The sequence below is a fragment of the Maylandia zebra genome, linkage group LG14 (genome assembly GCF_041146795.1).
Source record: "Maylandia zebra isolate NMK-2024a linkage group LG14, Mzebra_GT3a, whole genome shotgun sequence".
Lineage (NCBI taxonomy): Eukaryota > Metazoa > Chordata > Actinopteri > Cichliformes > Cichlidae > Maylandia > Maylandia zebra.
In genome coordinates this window covers 2074133-2092578 of record NC_135180.1, presented here as the reverse complement: position 1 = coordinate 2092578, position 18446 = coordinate 2074133, and the positions used below count along the sequence as shown (strand labels likewise).

General features: G+C 43.5%; 1 protein-coding gene across 2 annotated transcripts in view; it reads left to right on the top strand.

The window, feature by feature from the left end:
- Positions 1-18446, top strand: part of tpst1 (tyrosylprotein sulfotransferase 1) — a 75685-nt gene that overhangs the window by 7309 nt on the left and 49930 nt on the right. The window contains exon 1 of one of the 2 annotated variants that reach the window (XM_076892102.1): positions 15991-16033. The exons of the other annotated variant lie outside the window; for it this stretch is intronic. The gene's annotated coding sequence lies outside the window, so the exon portion shown is untranslated. Of the gene's footprint in view, positions 1-15990; positions 16034-18446 lie in introns of those variants that run through there. 2 annotated transcript variants of the gene reach the window in all.

The following is an 18446-nucleotide window of genomic DNA, read 5'->3' as shown; positions in this document are numbered from 1 at the left end:
CCTCTGTCGCGTCTTCGTGACTTGTCGTGGGGTCCCCTCCTAAACTTCTCCTGAACAAATCCAGGCGTAGTCAGGAAGCGTTCGGTGTGTATAGTTTATTCTGCCGGCCTCCCAGGTGCACAAATTATTTACAAAGAAAATAAACAACTGACTTAATTCAAAACAAAAAATCTATATACAAAACACAAGCGGCTGAGCCAGTCTGCAGGTTACCCTCACTAACATCTCACAGTATACCCAGGTCGGCCCTGATGGCCTCCTTTTATACCCCATTGCCCCTCCCACTAGGCATAATAGTCATCCCCTTATCATTTCTTTCCCCCAGCTTATTTCCAGCTGTGTGTGTGTGTGTGTGTGTGTGTGTGTGTGTGTGTGTGTGTGTGTGTGTGTGTGTGTGTGTGTGTGTGTGTGTGTGTGTGAGTGAGAGAATTTGAAGGCATTTAAAGGCATTTTTGAGGCTCAAAATGTGGTTTTAGTGTCAGGGTTACAATTAGGTTATGGTTAGGTTTAGGGTCAGGGGCTAGGGAAAGCATTATGTCAATGAAGGTCCTCACTAAGGTAGCCGTGTGTGACACACACACACACACACACACACACACACACACACACACACACCAAAAAAAACCCCAAACAAAAATAATGCAGTTCACGTGACCTTTCCAAGCGCACGCGAACCCACTATTCGAACCCCGGAACACCATACCATCGGCTTGCATAACCACTCATATAATCGGCGATCACAGGCAGTCTATGCGACTGGCTTTATTAAAGGTAAGTAAAAAAAAAAAAAAAAAAATATGTTGGCCATCCTCCTGCCGCTCAAAACATACCTCTCTCCCCTTTCTGTAATCTGCCCGGTTGACTAAAAGACGTGCAGCCACGGTAGTGTAGAAACTAATGGTGGTGGTGCGTGTATGCGCTCAGGTCACCTGTCTGCGGCCCGAGATTGTGTTACTCCATCACATCATCCCCTTCCACCCGAAGGTTGGCGTTGTGCGGCAACTTGGAGAGATAATCTGCCACTACATTGAGCTTGCCTGGTCTGTGACGGATGGTGAATTAGAATGGCTGCAGTGAAAGGTACCATCGTGTCAGCTGGCTGTTATGGTCCTTCATGGAATGGATCCAGGTGAGTGCTCGGTGGTCAGTTTCCAACTCAAACTCCCGTCCCAGTAAATAATGCCCAAGTTTCTCCAGGGCCCACTTAATGGCCAAGGCCTCCTTCTCCACAGTTGAGTAGTTGGTCCCTCGTGGCAGCAGCTTTCGGCTTAGGTATAGGACCGGATGCTCTTCTCCAGGGTCCCCTTGGGCCAGCTCTGCTCCCAGGCCCATTGCAGAGGCGTCAGCCTGGACCAGAAATTTCTTCCTGAAGTCTAGGCTCCTGAGAACTGGGGTCATACACAGGCAGGTTTTCAGCATATTGAAAGCTTGTTCACATTCCACTGTCCATGTTACAGGATTCTGTTGGTCCTTGCTGGTCAAAGCCGTAGACAGGGTCCGCAATAGTCGCAAACTGGGGCACGAATCTTCGGTACCAGCCAACCAGCCCCAGGAAAGACCGGACTTCCTTTTTGGTGTGAGGCCGAGGACATTTCTGGATGGCTTCCACCTTATCTATCTGTGGACACACCTCACCTCTGCCCACTTGGTAGCCAAGGTAGTGGGTCTCCTGCCGTGCCCACTCACATTTAGAGGGGTTGAGGGTCAACCCTGCCTTATGGATTCTTCCAAGGACTTCGGACAGGTGCTGCAGATGCTCTTCCCAGGTGTTGCTGAAGATCACTACATTATCCAGGTAGGCAGCACTTTAGGGGTCACACCCCTGTAGTAAGTTCTCCATCAGCCTCTGGAAGGTGGCAGGTGCCCCATGTAGCCCAAATGGCATCACCGTGAACTGGAAAAGGCCGGCAGGTGTCCGGAAGGCGGTGTAGGGTCAAGAGGACTCCTCCAGTGGCACTTGCCAGTAACCCTTGCACAGATCCAGGGTGGTGATGTACCTGGCTGTTCCGATCTTCTCCAGCAAATCCTCGATTCGAGGCATGGGGGTAGGCATCAAACCTGAAATGGAATTAAGCTTCCAAAAATCAATGCGAATGCGTAGTGAGCCATCTTTCTTGGAGATGATGACCACCGGCCTACACCATTCTGAGCAAGGCAGCTCAATCACCCCGAGCTCCAGCATCTTCTCCACCTCTTGGCGCAATTTTTCCACTAAGTGTTGTGGAACCCGGTATGGACGTTGGCGGATGGGATGTCCATCCTTTAGGCATATCACATGTTCGACAAGGGTGGTCCTGCCGGGGTTAACTGAACACAGAGATGGAGTCTCCCGAAGGATTTGGAGTAGCTCAACAGCCTCCTGTGGTCTAAGATGAGTCAGCACCAGAAATATTGGATCGGATCTCTGCTCGGGTTCTGTCTTCCCTTCTCTTGGCACTTCTCTTGCCATCAGAGCTTTCGCAGGGGCCTGGTGTGCATGTTCTTCCCATTCTTTCAGGAGATTCACATGGTAAGTCTGCTTCGGTTTCTTCTTTTCAGGGTGATGACTCTCATAGGTCACTGGCCCCATTCTGCGAAGAACTGTGTATGGCTCTTGCCATTTCGCCAGAAGTTTACTGTTGGCTGAAGGAAGAACACCTTTTGACCAGGTTAAAATTCACGGTGCGGGACCTGTTGGTCTTCTTTGAGCGTCTCGCAGGTTGACTTCAGCCTCCTCATGGTATCTTTCCCATCTCTCATTTCCAGCACAAATTGCACCACTCCTTTATCATTTGGAGCAGAAGCAGGAGCTGGTTGTGAAAGAGCTGCATTGACCTGAGGTAAAGTTAGTCCCTTGGTCTGTCAAAATCTCATCTGGTATCCCCACCCTGGAGAACAGCTATACCAGTGCATGCAGAAAATTGGGTTTCGTGACTGCACGCAGAGGGAAAGCTTCTGGGAAGCGAGTTGCATAATCACACACCACCAAAATGACCCCAACTACTTTTTACCAGAGGTCCCACAATGTCCATAGCTATCCTACAGAAGGGACTGGAGACGACAGGAAGTAGCTGTAGCAGGACTGTCAGGCTTGCGGGGTGGACAAGTTTTCTGGCAGGTAGGGCATGTACAGCGATATTTCTGTATGTCTGTGTACAGTGACGGCCAAAAGAAATGTGAGCTAACACGCATACAGGTTTTTTGGTGACCCAGATAACCTGCCCAGGGGAGGGTATGTGCTAGGTGCATAATGAGGCGCCTACAACTAGAAGGTATCACAAGCCCTTGGTGGTCACTGTCAACTGCATACAACACATTTTTGAACTTCTCTTTCCCTCCCCATTTTCCATTTCCCCCTTCAGTCACATTAGCAAACAAAACTTTCAGCGTTTCATCCTCCCTTTGTAACAAAGTGAAATGCAGGTCCAACAAAAAAAAAAAACAAAACAAAAAAAACAAACCCCCAATCAAAATAATGCAGTTCAAGTGACCTTTCCAAGCGCACGCGAACCCACGAACCCCCGGAACATCATACCATCGGCTTGCCCAACTACTCGTATAATCGGCGATCACGGAGAGTCTACACGACCGGCTTTATTAAAGGTAAGTAAAAAAAAATATGTTGGCCACCCTCTGTGCCGCTCAAATCTCACCCCTTTCTGTCATCTGCCTGGTCGACTAAAAGACGCGCAGCCACGGTAACCCAGCGCGACAAGTGTAGAAACTAATGGTGGTGGTGTGTGTATGCGCTCAGGTCAGCTGTCTGCGGCCCGGGACGGTGTAACTCCGTCACATGACTTCAGAAACATGACTTGAACAATTTTTTTCCCACGAAGAAATGCGATAAAAAACAAAAAAAAACAAAAAACGATCTCTTTACCCGTTGGCTTTCTGTGGTTGTCATGCGACTGGTTATGGCAGTTAATAATACAACAGCTTCTTGCCATTCTTTGTGTCTCTGTTTATCTCTGTGACTGTTGTCTTGTAATAGCCCGGGCGTGCTAGCCATTTGTTCCTACAATCCTTTGCTGTTTTACCCCTGAAATGACGTCACATTTTCAAACTCTACAAACTGCAAGGGATAGAACTCCTCTTGAACACTTGCCTGTCCAGAGGTGTGGACTCGAGTCACATGACTTGGACTCGAGTCAGACTCGAGTCATTAATTTTATGACTTTAGACTTGAAAAAACGTTCTAAGACTTGTGACTTGACTTGGACTTTTACACCAATGACCTGGACTTGAATTGGACTTGAACCGGTTTACTTGAAAAGACTTGATATTTCACCCCAAATATAAAATTTAACATGCATATTATATAGAGATTGAAAATGTGACGTCATTCACGGGTAGAACCGCAAAGGATTCTGGGAACTCGTGGCAAGCAGTACTAGCGCACGCAGGCTTTCAATTGAAATCAGTCACACAGCGATAAAAAGAAACACAAAAATGTCAAGAAGCTGTTGTATTATTAACTGCAATAGCCGGTCGCATGACAGCCACGGGAAGCCGACGGGTAAAGAGATCGGTTGTTATCGGATTACGTCGTTGAAGAGAAATTGTTCGAGCCATGTTTCCAAAGTAACAAAGAGGCGACTGGATTGCAGCCAGTCAAAGACCAAATATAACGTCCCAGAACACTCCAGCTCACAGGTTAGTCTGCTCCAAGCATTTACACGAAGGTCAGTCTGCTGTTGTAGTTAATGCGTCATTTTCACAACATAACTGGTGATATAGGTTACAAGTAAGTCTGGCGCTGAACAGAAATTGTTGCGCTATGCTCCTTTATTTATTGTGCATAAATAGTGAATTGTCCTGACACAATATTGTGTTTCGCTTCTGTTATTATGGTACATTGACAAAAACATACTTTTATTCACAGGATAAAACAGGTTTTTTGTATCACTAATTGCCCAGTACGATTACAGCATACAGTCTTATTGTCACTGCTACATTTCTGTGATGCTACCAGAAATTATTTCCCCTACTAATTAATTACCGTTGAGCTCAAAGGTCCTATTAATAAACGGTTAACGAATGTGTATTTATGAAGACGATTTGTGAGACTGGTAAACTTATGATACGTACGATGGTCTTTACTTTCTACACGGTGCATTTCAAGGTCCTGCACCCATCCGTCGGTAAACTGTACCTGGGCTTGTTGCAGTGACCTGAAGTTACTAAACTTCATGAGTGTATGCACTCACTCCAAGAACCGTATAATTATAAATATGCATATAAATATGCTAAGATGAGATAGCTGACTTCATCTAACTAGCAAATGTTGTCCAGGCTACGTTGGTGATGCAGTTTTTTTTAATGTGTATGATATTTTTGTCATGCGATTTTAAAGCTGGTCCTACAACGACATCCAAGAATAACATGCAGCTTATCTCAGAACTGTCGGTGAAAATTATTCTTGGAGCTAGGTTTAATTGAGCTGCATTTTAAAGAGGTGCAATTTCACAATTTGTGTATATTTTCTAAGTTCACTATTTTGTCATGTGTTGAGAAAAACACAGATTTTAAAATTACATGGTCTAACATTTACATTTAGCATAACTGCAACATTATTTTTTTCGTTTTTTTTTTTTTTTTTTTTTAAAGACTCGAAAGGACTTGAAATTCAAAGTTTCAGACTTGAGACTCGACTCTGACTTGCCTGACATTACTTGAGACTTGACTTGAGACTTGAGGATAAAGACTTGAGACTTACTTGAGACTTGCAAAACAATGACTTGGTCCCACCTCTGTGCCTGTCCACTCTCCATCATTGCTGCTGTGTGTAAAAGGCCTTTTGTCCCAGGGTTATTGTGGGGTTTGGTGCCTGCTGTGACTTTGTAATTTGGCTCGTGTCCATAAATTAAGGAGTAAAGTACAGTTGTTGTAAACAAACTTTACGTGAAAGGATGTGATTTAAATGTCTAACATTCACGTTTAACCAAATGAAAGTAATTCTTACAATAACTGAGTAGCAACATGTTTTTTTTTGTTTTTTAATATAAGGTTAATATTGCTAGCTTAAGGGGAAACGCCAACTCTCCATCCCTCACCATCTGCCCATCAAAAACACACAGACCCCTGACAATCAGCTGTGGGATAAAACCTGGCCAGACTCACACTTAACCTGCTAAGATTAACAAAGACAAGAGCGAGTACAACAGAAACACTGATTTGGTTCAATTATGGCAATTAGAAATCACAGTCTTTGCTCTAAAAGATGGTATTAACTTTTTTTAAGGATTCAAAGTAAAAGGCAACACCCAACGAGGCCTACAGATGCAAGATTTGGATGTTGCTCTCGTCAGGGAGAACTCTGCACTGTCAGTGTCAGGAGGATTGCTCTCTTATGTGTGTCATACTCAGGCAGTATCTGGTCATCTTTCTTGTTTCACCTTTGTTCATCCTGTCTGACATGTCTGTGTGTGGCAGCTGTGGATTGTTACCTTCATCCTTTGGAAGGAGCGAAGATCGTGATTCAACAGTGCAGATTTATGCAGGTCATAAAAGATAAAGAAAAACAAGGCTGAATTTAAAGAAAATGAAGATTTCAGGTTAGATATACAAACAGCTGCAGTGGTGGAAAATGTTAGAAAGCTTTTGGATTTATTAAAGCGGTTTCGATTTTGTGGCTAAAAGTTATAACAGGCAGGATGGTACGAGCCAGACTGTTCCTGTGCTTTGAAGGGAGCGTTGTCCAGCTAGCAGTTTGGCATTTTGAAATATTTCAAGGAAAATCCAAAACTTACCTCATCTCAGACTAAACTCAAGCTTTTAGTCTCCCTGCTCGCATCTTCAAAAGGCAAATAGGTCAGTGACATGCACTGCTTGACTTTGTTTTGTATGTATGCCACTTCACTTTGTTAGAATGGGCGTGTAGGCCAAGAACTTCTCTCATCTTTGGCTTGCTTTGCTGGCAGAGGTTAAGTAGCTATCAAGTAATCAGCACAGATGTACCATTGCTAATTGGAAGCACCCCGAGGGAACCGCTTGTTTTAGACAGGAAAGCCGTTGGGGCTCAGAAGGAAAGACGTGCATGCTGTTTCAGTCTATGCAAAGCTTCTTATTCTATTTGATCCATGTAAGAAAGCTTTCTGGGGCGCAGTAGAAGAGCGCAGCTAACATTATAGAAGGATATTCAAGAGAGGGGTAAGTGCAGCGAGGACCAGCAGGAAACTGGTCATTACAAATGCACACAACACACACCTTCAGTTATGCTTTGAATTTAAATTCTGGTGGTGATTTGATAAACTTGTACTTGCACCAATTGTGCACATGGACACACAGCAGCTCTAGCTAGTAGAACCGGGGTCTTAAAAAGAAAACCCTGCTCCAGCTGCTCTCAAAGCGAATTTTTTATTTATGTATTGTAACAACACCAGACCTGACAGGTGGAAGAAAAAATATATATAAATGGAGGATAGAAAAAAAATAAAAGGTCAAAGCACAAATAAAGCTAGAAGGGAGGCTGCCCCCGCCCACCTACAGGAGTGGGGTGGAGTTTCCAGTGGAAAAAAAAAAAAAAGGATCAGCAGTGGCCAAGGAAGAGCTAAGAAGTCTCTATAAGATTTATGATTAAATCTTACTTGCCGATTCCTTGAACAGGAAGTTTGGAGGGGCCTTTGGTAGGCAGGTTTTGATGAGGTCATGAAAGAATGGGAGAGCAGGCTCAGGTCTTGTGTGCGCACAAGAGTGCAGCTGTTTGGCCAAGACATTAAACTCGTCAGGGTAACATTAGTCTCTGCAGGTACTCAGTCTTCAGGCAGACTGCTGGAGAACAAATGAAAGAATACCATTACCAGTCCAAAAACAGAGGTGCTAGCCAGCAACAAAGGGGGCCCAATTACCACCACTATGGCAGCAAGAGTGCAGAATGACAGCACCAACAGATCCTTAAATACCAGAGCCAACTGGATAAAGAAGCAGGTGGAAGAAAGAAAGAAAACTCAGCTTGCAGGTGAGTCCTTGAGGAAGCAACAGCACAACTCCACCTGACAGCAAAGGAGAAAAGGAAGAAGGTTGGCGAACAAACACAACTCTTATACGTGGTGTTTTTTGAAAGGTTTCAGCTCACCTGCGGCTCAAGTTTGGACAAGAAGCAAACTGCTGTATCACAGGTTATTGAGAGCAAGCTGCAGGTTTGATTAAATTAAAATAAAATCTGCAACATTTCAAGAGTGTACAAGAACTTCTACAGCTCTACATTTCATTGTTGTTAATATGTTAACATCTTCCAAAACAAGTTACCAAGGTTCACAACCTCACAGTTCAAAATGCAGGAACTGAAGCTTCATAAAAGCTGTGAACAATAAATTACTCCCAGAAATGTTGAAAGACTACTGGATACAACAACGAACAGGTGTGGCTGTAAAAATTAGCAAATTGCTCTGTGGTGAAGGTGTATGCTCTGGACAAAGAGAAGAAACATGACAGAATTATGGAAGCTAATGCTCTGAAAACAGAAGAGCACACCAAAGCAAGCAGACACCAGTCATGGGCAGTGTGGTGGTTAGCACCATTGTCCCACAGTAAGATGGTCCTGGGTTAGAGTCAACTATTTATCCAAAACCATCTCACTATGTGGTGAATGCATGTTATTCCCATATCCACATGAGGAGAACATGCATCCAGGGCCTCTGGCTTCTCCCTATGGTCCAAATAAAGGCCTCCAAAATATGCATGACTCAAACACGGACTCTGTTGTGTAAATAAGCTTTTTAGCCAAAGTTCAAAAGGCAAAGGCCCGGGTTTCCAGTCAGTAAAGTTAAGGGTCCAAACAGAACGTGCAATCCCACTACAGAATCACCCACAGAAAAAAAAAAAAAGCCCTTCTCTCTGAATCCCCAGGGTTTTCTGCACAGAAGAACAATGAGGTATGTAACTTACAGGCCAAAGGAAGCTAGCCAGCTTCACTAACTGGTTAGTTCAGCAATCCAGCAAAGACTGAAGATGATTCACCACCTACTTCTTAAACAGAATAACTGCTATGATGCCTTCCAGTCAGGTTTTAGACAGAACCACAGCACTGAAACCGCTCTGACCAAAGTGTTCAATGACACATGTCTGAATACAGACAGTGGAAAAATGTCAGTCTTAGTTTTACTGGATCTCAGTGCAGCATTTGATACAGTTGACCACAACATATTACTCAAACGACTGGAGAACTGGGCAGGTCTTTCAGGTACTGTACTAAACTGGTTCAAAACATACTTAGAAAACAGGAAATACTTTGTATCAGTAGGTAACTTCACATCTGAGCAGACAAGTATCACATGTGGAGTTCCCCAAGGTTCCATCTTGGGACTCCTTCTGTTTAACATTTACATGCTCCCACTGGCACAGATTATAAATGTCATGAAACGCTGTGTGGCAGGCAGGAGATGAGGACTCAAAATGCAGGACTCACAGACCCGAGGGATGAACTCAAAACCACAGCTTTATTTGCTGGTCGCAGAAAAACGAACATACAAAGTAAGCTAAATTAAACTGGGGAATAACTCACAGGGAGATCCACACAGCATGAGGGACTACGCAACACTGACTCTTCTTCTTCTTCTTCAGTCAAGTTTAACGGCAGCTTGCATTCAAAACTGTTGCATTACTGCCATCTCCTGGCTGTTAACCGTCCGTCACTCCTGAATCCTCAGATCCTCTTGATGAGACCAGTACTTCTCAAAAAACGAAAAACCACCACTTTCACAACACTGACTCAGAAACACAGGGTTTAAATACACTGGGAAGTAACGAGGGGAATGAGACACAGAAGGAGGGCACAGCTGGGAGAAATCAGGACTGTTGAGACAAGGAAGCAAAGCAGGACACATTCACATAAGACACGGATGTTCAAAGTAAAACAGGAAGTGTTTTGAAGGGAGGAAGGTTCAGGGCTGAAGCAATCAGCTTCATGGGCTCATCCGGTTAGAATAAGAAAAGCAGCCATCTAATGCAGAATTATTTTCAGGGTACTCCTTTTATTCTCAGATAAATAAGGCAAAAAAGGAAGGAAACAAAGACACACATGGACTGCTCTCTAAAAAGGACATAAAGTACGATTTAAGTAACTCAAAATGATACATGAACTCAGGAGACTCAAAGAGAAACTCACCTCAGCTGCCGCCCCATGTGGGAGTGAAGAAAGAGTGAGGGGTAGGTGAGTGCAGTCCTTATATAACGAGTGACAGGTGAGTGCAATTAAGGCCAAGCACCACACCCAATCAAAGGTGAGGAAAAGAAACAAGGTGCATCTGGTGAAGTGAATGTGCTGAAAGGTGAGCCTTTACAACAGCCGCCCCCATATTTCTACTGAGAAATATGTTCAAAGGATTAGAGATGCTCTTTTTCACAAAGCGGGGGCAGAGGAATCAGACATGCTACAGGTCTAATATAGGTTCAGGGGGTTGACCTAGAGATCGACAATGCAGGCTAGACAGTTCAGGGGGCCGACCATGTAGCCAGCGGTGACGGCAAAGCAGGTCCAAATGCCAACCGCGTGGGATGCAGCGGCAGGCCCAGACCTGCAGACCGTTGGGCAGTTTTGCAGGTGCTGGGGGCAATGTACGGGGCTTGGCAGAGGCAGGACCAGGTGATGCAGGAGCAGGCAGCGCCCTGACCACTGGCGGAATGGCAGCCACAGGTGGTGGAACTGGTGATAGTGGCACTGCCGGTGACGACATAGGTACTGCTGATGGTAGAGTATGAGGTGGCTGAATGAATTCAGAGCCATCAGCGGACACAAGGATGTGCTGGAGCGGTTCTCCTGAACCTGAACTGGAAGATGTGAATAAACATTGGGCATGCGTGGAACTGCTCTGGGGTTGGAAGTCTGTGATTGGACCTTGGAGTGTCCATCCTAAGTGGGTTTTGACTGCTGCAGGAGATCCAAATGGTCCATGTCTAACTGGTGCAATAGGCGTAATAAGGTGGGTATGATCAGAGCCTATGAGCAGTAGTGGAACTGCTTTGTTAATGAAGGTTAATGGGATACCTTGAAGATGCTTGTATCTCCGTTGGAGAGATGATACAGGGTAGGTGTGGTCTGAAAGTGCTAGGTGATTTGCAGTGAAGGCATTAGTAATTGTGTAGGTTTTCTCTGGGTGTGCGATGGGTGAGATTTTGAAACTTACGGAAGAACCATGAATAGTTTCAACTTCTTGACGGACCGTTCTAAGTGATAATCTCTCTGCTTCCCCAGTTAGGTTGAGATGCTGTGCAGCTGATGTCAGAAGAATGGTACGCTGGGAGCCATCGTCAAGTACTGCATATGTTTCAAGGGTTCTTTTGCCATTTCGCAGGAGCACTTTCACGACCTTTAAAAGGACACTAGGACAATCACTAGGTCTATCAAAGTATAGCGTCCTCACTACAGGATGAGTGTCAGTTTTAGATCTCTTATTTACATCGCATAGGATCTGTAGATGTAGTCCCATACAGGTGGCACATGCTTTCCTCAGATCACACTTCGCAGCCTGATGAGTTCTAGCACAACGCCAACACCGTTTGTTTCTCCTTATCCAGTTTATTTTCTCATCCTTTGTCTTGTTAATGAACTCGGGGCACTTGCTAATGTGGTGTTCAGGTGAGCAGCAATATGCACATCTAGCCTTAGTCATTATGATGGGTTGTGCTGCCTGTACAGGATCGGATGCATTTGTCCCATGTAATATTGTTGTGAGTGGAGAGGTGTACTTATGGGCAGGTCGTGGCTGGTTAAAGGATGAAACAGGACTGTCCTTTCTTGGTTGACACTTGAATTCAATTTGCAACCAGGATGAGAACAAAGGTAAGTCATACATCGTATCTCCTTGTTCCCTGTAAATATGCCGTTTGAAGCGACTGGAATGCTCTGCGGGCAACTTTTCAAGTAGGCGATCGACATGGGAGCCACAATTTAGTTCTGTCCGTCCTTGATCACCCATAGTGCTAAGCAAACCAACTAAAGCTTGTACACGAAGAGCAAAATTATCCAGAGTCCGACCATCACCTGCTCTGATAGGAGGAAGCTCCAGTATATTCTTTAGCTCTTTCAATGCCAGCTGTCTTGGTTGCCCATAACGCTCATCAAGAGCTTTGATGGCTTGAGTGTATGGGTCAGGAGCATAGGAAAAGGAAATAGCTAACCGTTTAGCTTGGTCTACTTTCAGATGATCAAGAAGGACATGATATTTGAAATGCTCTGTGTCATGAGGGTCAAGCAGGTTAGTAAGGGCCATTCGTAACAGCCTATACTGGATTTCATCTTCTCTGGTAAGGTCTGGGAAAGAAGGACCCTCAAGTTTATACACATGTGTTCTAGTGCTAACAGGGTGACTAAAACTAGCAGTAATGGGTACTGAAGGGTTTTGTGCATGCAAACCATCAGATGTAGCTGGTTGCTGCTTTACAGGAGGGTGCTGCCTTGGTTCCGGAATGCAAACGAGAGGTTGAGCAGCGTCTTCATCTAGAGGAACAGCAGGTTGAACACATGAAATCTGGTGGGGACCTTGCAGTGGTGTGGCCAGGAAATTAAAAGGAGTCTCATCTGGTGTAGGAAAAACTGGTCTAGGCAAACCACTTGAAGGAACTGCAGCATCTAGTATTGTTGAATGAGGTAAAGGAGGGCTGGCAGCTGTAACTAAGCCAGACTGACGGCTAATCTGCGGGGGCTGGAAGGGTGATTGACAGGTTACTGTATCAATCACTGGGAGCTGCTCATGTTGTTGATGTGTTTGAGGACTGGCTCGTAAACTGCATACAGAAGCTTTGATTCCATCTGATGAGACTGTGCGAATGGAAGATCTGGAGCTACAAGAATGGGAAGGAGATGATTGAACCATAAATTGCTTAATCTCCCTCATGGTCGTTAGGAGTTCCCTCATGACCTCATCTTGGGTGGTGGGTAAAGGAACAAGGGATGTCTCTGGTGGTCTTTCTGACTCTCCGACAGGATCCTGCAGCCCATGTGTGTCTTTATCACTGTGCTGGCATTCGGTTTGGCTCTGTCTCACATGTAGCTCTTCTAGCTCCAGGGTACTGAACTTCATACTGTTGCAGGTAGGCAGGAGGTCTACTATCACGACTGGATTTTCTAGATGGCTGCTGTGTATCCATGATGCTAATACCTCTCCGGCTCGGAGGACCATGTTTTGAAGGGAGGAAGGTTCAGGGCTGAAGCAATCAGCTTCATGGGCTCATCCGGTTAGAATAAGAAAAGCAGCCATCTAATGCAGAATTATTTTCAGGGTACTCCTTTTATTCTCAGATAAATAAGGCAAAAAAAGGAAACAAAGACACACATGGACTGCTCTCTAAAAAGGACATAAAGTACGATTTAAGTAACTCAAAATGATACATGAACTCAGGAGACTCAAAGAGAAACTCACCTCAGCTGCCGCCACATGTGGGAGTGAAGAAAGAGTGAGGGGTAGGTGAGTGCAGTCCTTATATAACGAGTGACAGGTGAGTGCAATTAAGGCCAAGCACCACACCCAATCAAAGGTGAGGAAAAGAAACAAGGTGCATCTGGTGAAGTGAATGTGCTGAAAGGTGAGCCTTTACAACAGGAAGTATAACACAGAGAGGCGAACTTGGCACAGTGGAGACAGCAACTAAGAAACACAGAGACATAAATCATAAGGCAGAGGACTAAGAACCAAAATACACAGGGAAATACTCAGCTTGGAACACAAGAAACTAGACTCGAGGGAGTAACAAAAGACCAACCATGAGAACATAATGCACAATACAGAGTGACAGAAAACAAGAAACTCAAACGTGCAAAGACACAGACTTACACAGAACAGAGGGGACACAGAGAAACATGAAGGGCAAGGGATCAAAACTAGAAACCATAGAATAACTCACAAGTACAATAATACAAAAACCACGAAGAACTAAACAAGCTGGGCCAGGAGACCCAGGACCCTGACAATAAAGAACAACAAAATAAACTATCACAGCTATGCAGATGACACACAAATATATATCACAATGTCACCAGGAGACCAAGGCCCTGTACAGGCTCTTGGTAAATGCATTGAGGAAATTAATGACTGGTTGTGCCACAATTTTCTCCAACTAAACAAAAACAAAACTGAAGTAATAGTCTTTGGTGCCAAAGAAAAACGATTACAGGTCACCAGAGAACTTCAATCTATACATCTAAAAACCACAAACCAGGCGAGAAATTTGGGTGTAGTGATGGATGCAGACCTAAACTTAGAAAACACATTAAGACAATAACAAAGTCAGCTTACTATCACCTCAAGAATATTTCAAGGATAAAAGATCTGATGTCTCAACAGGACCTGGAAAAACTAGTCCATGCATTCATCTTTAGCAGGCTTGATTACTGTAACAGCATCTTTACAGGTCTACCTAAAACATCAGTCAGACAACTACAGCTCATTCAGAACTCTGCTGCTCGAGTCCTCACTAAGACCAAAACAGTGGACCACATCAGTCCAGCTCTGAGGTCTTTACACTGGCTGCCTGTCCGTCAGAGGATAGACTTTAAAGTTCTGATGCTGGTCTATAAAGCTCTGAATGGTTTAGGACCAAAATACATCAGTGACCTCCTGACCCAGTATGAACCTTCCAGATCCCTCAGGTCATCTGGATCCGGTCTTTTATCAGTTCCCAGAGTCAGAACCAGACACGGAGAAGCTGCATTCAGCTTTTATGCTCCTTATATCTGGAACAAACTCCCAGAAAGCCTCAGATCAGCTGAAACACTCAGTTTATTTAAATCCAGGTTGAAGACTCACCTGTTCTCAGCTGCATTTGAATAAAGCACCAAATCCACACTTTAAGCTTAAATTTCAAAACTTACATTTTAACTAACTACTGATTTTATCTAGTGTTTTTTTCTTTTTCCCCATTTTAAATCTTTTTATTTGTTTTTGTTTTTTAATGTTTCTGTAAAGCACTTTGAATCACCTTGCTGTTGAATTGTGCTATATAAATCTGTTCCCCTTAAGTCAATATGACTTAAGGGGAACAGATTTCTTTAAAAAAAACAAGATAAGGACAAATATAAAGCAGAGATGTGTTTCTGTTAGAGGAGTTAACCTGTGGAATAGTTACGACAGTGATTTAAAAAGGTGTAGTTCATTTTCCTTGTTTAAAAACATGTTTAAAAATAGAGTAATAGAAAAATATATAAATCAAGAATGAAAAGAGCAAAAAGGAGAAAAAAAAACAACCTCTTGATTCTTTTGCTTTGATGTAGTTACTTATCTAAGGTGGAAAGTTTTTTTTTTCTTTGTTTTTTTTTTTTGTTCGTTTGTTTGTTTGTTTGGTTTTTGCTTTGTTTTATTATTTTCTTCAAGCCCTGTGTACAGGAGCTGCATACAAAAAGATATTTTGTGAAAAGGGTTGGCGTAATAAGCAAATGCTTCAGCCAATACCTTTTGATTAGCCTTGTCTCATGCTTTCTTTCTTTATGGTAGATTTTTGTTCTGTTTTCACTGTTTGTTTGTTTGTTTTTTTCACTGTTTTCACTGAGATTTGAATTTGAATGCTAATCAATAAAATCAAAATCAAAATCAAATCAAATAAATAAACTTGCCTTGCCTTAAGTACTAGCAGGAGAAGAACTGATTGCAAACAGGTGAGCTCATTACGTCATTACAAGCAAAAAAAGTGCTTGTGTGATCGGGTGCTTTGAGTGCTCAGAGTAGAAAAGCGCTATATAAGAACCAGTCCATTTACCATTCAGGTTAACTGGATAGATGGGCATAAAGAATTAGATGGATTTCCCAGATGCAATAATATTAAAACGTAATGTATACTGTGGAACAACAGTATACATAATCATGAGCAGTGTTGGGACTAACATTATTTTACAGTAACTACGTTATTATTGTGGTAACGAGCACGGTAACTAGTTATTATGCCAAAATCAGGAACGCGTTACTCGTTACTGGGATTTAGATAGGGTCGTTACTCGTTACTTCGTGTGGTGGCTATCGCGGAGCTTCCACAGATTCAGTAACATTAGCAAGTGGTGGAGGCAGCAGGTGGATGAAGGAAAAGAGACCCGAGGCGGCCGCCGGTCCAAGTGTGAACTGAACTTCAGGTAAGAAGTTATGACCTGCAGTCTCTCTGGGTCAGATATGAACCAAGTTTAGGTGGAGTTTATTTTCGTTATTCTGACTTTTTCCGTACTGCTACTAGCTAGCATGACGGAGTTTCTATACAGCTGGGTGGTGCTATGAAGTTAATGATGTTGAACTTTATTTTGTTCATAAGTTATTAGAGTTGCCAACCGTCCCGTCTGGTATCCAGAGAAAATATTACGCGTTTCTTATTGAGGTGAAAAGGAACAGTTTGTCCCGTAATTCAGCTACAATGAAAAAGACACAAAGCTGGAGTTATTCTGTGTCTTTGCTGCACAGCTGCCTCTCCTCTCATTCTCCCCCCTCCCTCTCCTGTTTCTACTTCAATCATGAAACTGATCAATGATCAGCTGATCGTCTCTCTTGTTTGCTTATCGCCCACTTTGCGCCGGAAAGAGGAAACCAGCGGATGTCGCGCTAAACAGCAGCAGCACGTTTAAGCTTGATCAGCTGTTGTTAGAATTTATTTAATATTAATTTCTAGTATCAGCTGATGTTTGCTGGAGCCACAGCTGTAAACCTGCTGGTCATGATATTGGTTTGGATATGTGGTGAGAGGGAAACATGAAGATGAAACCAGGAGATGTCCTTACTGGATCATCAGAGCTGTGATGGAGAAACAGGTTTACCTTTTAGGTGACATGAATGAGTTGAAGTTATGAACTGTCTCTGAGAGACAAATAACACCAGGATCCTTTTCTAAGTAGCTGACAGCTGGTAACTGTGCAGGGGCGGGTCTAGCAAAGTGTTGCCAGGGGGGCATGTAGGGCATTAACAGGGGGAGGGGGGCACAAAGAAATACTTTCTTATTCTCATTTAAAATGTCTCACTTTTAAAAAATAATTATCTGAATCTTACAACAAACGATTGATAGATTGATGCATATATACCATCCGAACAGTGCACATCACTGTCACAACAGCGTTTGTTTTCATTCAAAGGCTTTATGATTTTTCCTATAATGGTGGGCCGGTCTCTAGTCAAAATGTCCGGGCCGATTTTCTGTCCCAATCCAGCCCTGTATGCAGCTCATCTGCAGTCTGGTGTTACCTACATCTTCCTATTCAGAAGGCAGAATTTCTGAGTTCTGAGTACAATCAAAGCACCACGACTGCAGTTTTTTTGTTGGATGTAAAAGGCGCGCATGACGCTGTGACATAGGCTAGAATCATGGCAGCAGTCAATGACAGTCCAGGCGTGGGATTTCTCTCGTGGAAATGTGCACATTATCTTTTCCTTTCTATTGGTAGGTGACACAGTGCACTGTGGCAAGTAAGCAAGCTAGAAGACTGCAAAGTTATGGAAGCAACACATTAACAAGAGAATTCTGAGTAAAACCAAAGTTACTTTCCCTAGTAACTAGTTACTTTGAAAGTAACGAGTAACTTGAAGTAACTGAGTTACTTTTGAGAGAAGTAACTAGTAATGTAACTAAGTTACTATTTTAAAGTAACTTACCCAACACTGATCATGAGATATGGTATTGGCTATGGTAACCCTTGTTAAATATTTCTTTTAAAAATAAGACGCACAACTACAACACAGGAAAAGACCGAGGGAAACCGAGTTAACGAAAAAACAACAACAACGTGAAAACCATCAATTTCACACCCGAGCCTCAACTCTCGCGGCCCAGTACCAAACGACTCACAGACTGGTACCGGGCTGTGGCCCGGGGGTTGGGGGCCGCTGCTTTACACTGTAATGTAAATGTAATGATGCTACAGCAGTACACAGAAAACCCCGACAGTCAGGCGACCCTCTTTTAGCAAGTACTTGGCAACAGTGACAAGGAAAATCTCCCTTTTAATTTAAAGAAACCTCTGGCAGATTATTATTATTACTATTAGTATATTGTTTGTAACCACCACTAACAATGTTTCTGTACAGTAATGAGTTCTGAATCAAAACTCTCCAAATAAACCATTTTAACACACAGATTCTTGGTCTGACCAACCGTCTCAGCTATTAGCAAAAGATGACAACCAATAAAACTCTAAAAGATCCTTTATTTGGACAATGATCAATGAAAATGAAGGGATAAAACAACCTAGTGTCCCCCTCACAAAAGGGATATTTTGCCTCTGTGCAGGGCAGGCCCACTATATGCTACAGCCTAAAGGCAGAGGCCGGAGTAACTACCGACCTTCTACTTGAAGGACAGCTTCTCATAACTTTTACAACTGCTCTTTTAGGAACTTTTTAGATGCAATTTTAAGGCTGGAGATGACTCTATAATTAGCCGAGACAGCTGGGTCAGACGATAGCTTTTTAAGTAAAGGCCTGCGTAATAGAAACAGACAGATCATATTTAACATTGAAGCATTAATACGCTGCAGGACCACAACGGTATGGTTTCACTGAACAAGTGTT